This window comes from Nanorana parkeri, unplaced genomic scaffold (assembly GCF_000935625.1).
Source record: "Nanorana parkeri isolate BGI_ZX_2015 unplaced genomic scaffold, ASM93562v1 scaffold854, whole genome shotgun sequence".
NCBI lineage: Eukaryota > Metazoa > Chordata > Amphibia > Anura > Dicroglossidae > Nanorana > Nanorana parkeri.
In genome coordinates, this window is record NW_017307122.1 from 257,814 (window position 1) to 259,039 (window position 1,226).

The following is a 1,226-nucleotide window of genomic DNA, read 5'->3' on the forward strand; positions in this document are numbered from 1 at the left end:
CGCCCCCCCCCTCCTTGTCACGGGGGGGGGGGGGGGGGGGGGGGGAAGCTCTGTGATGTTTGGGAGATTGTTTAAATAATAAAAAATTAAAAAAAAGTTGTGTGTTTCTTTTTGGTAATAGCCACGAATAGTAACAAAGAAAGAAATAAGATGGTAAATAGCAACAAAAAAAAACATCTTCTGAAAAAGTTCTCCCTGAATATTTGTTTTTATATATATTTTGCAAACCAAAAAAAACAAAAACCCATCTGATGATTTACAGAAACAGCGCGTTTCTGTATTTGTGTATTTTACATTTATCGAAATGGATGCAGTTGAACTTTCAGCCGTGTATGGCCAGCTTCAAGCTTTTTTTGCAGTTTGTGTCCCTATCAGGAGATTTTCTCATCACTTCCTGTTTCAGAGACACAACAGGAAGTGAGAGATCTTCCAAAGTGAGGGGAATCCCCTCTTAAAGCAAAACTCCAGGATTTTTAAACGTTAACCCTTGCAGTGGGACTACCCCCGCCCTGCAAAGGGTTAACGGCATGTTTTTCTCTAAGGGGGGGAAATAAAGAAGATGCACTCGCCCAATCCACGATCCTGTGGCAGTGACCAATCACCTTTGTCCCCCCTCCACTCCGGCTGTGGTATGGCCCATGGCATCTTCAAGTCTAAGACACCTGTATAGATGTGATGACATCACGGGTCCTTACACCTGCCAGGGCGAGGGAGAAGAGGCTGCAGAGACCGGTCTAGCAGCACAGCAGGACTGAGGATCAGGTGAGTATATCGCCTTTATTTGAGCACTAGCACTTAACCCTTGCAGGGCGGGGATAGCACTTAACCCTTGCAGGACGGGGATAGCACTTAACCCTTGCAGGGCGGGGATAGCACTTAACCCTTGCAGGGCGGGGATAGCACTTAACCCTTGCAGGGCCGGGATAGCACTTAACCCTTGCAGGGCAGGGATACGGTAGCACTTAACCCTTGCAGGGCAGGGATACGGTAGCACTTAACCCTTGCAGGGCGGGGATAGCACTTAACCCTTGCAGGGCGGGGATAGCACTTAACCCTTGCAGGGCCGGGATAGCACTTAACCCTTGCAGGGCCGGGAGATCACTTAACCCTTGCAGGGCCGGGATAGCACTTAACCCTTGCAGGGCCGGGATAGCACTTAACCCTTGCAGGGCGGGGATAGCACTTAACCCTTGCAGGGCGGGGATAGCACTTAACCCTTGCAGGGC

The 1,226-nt window shown here is 49.5% G+C and overlaps 1 protein-coding gene across 2 annotated transcripts in view; it reads right to left on the bottom strand.

Annotated features, from left to right (window-relative positions):
* Positions 1-1,226, bottom strand: part of FGD1 (FYVE, RhoGEF and PH domain containing 1) — a 144,270-nt gene that overhangs the window by 81,834 nt on the left and 61,210 nt on the right. The gene's annotated exons all lie outside the window — the stretch shown is intronic.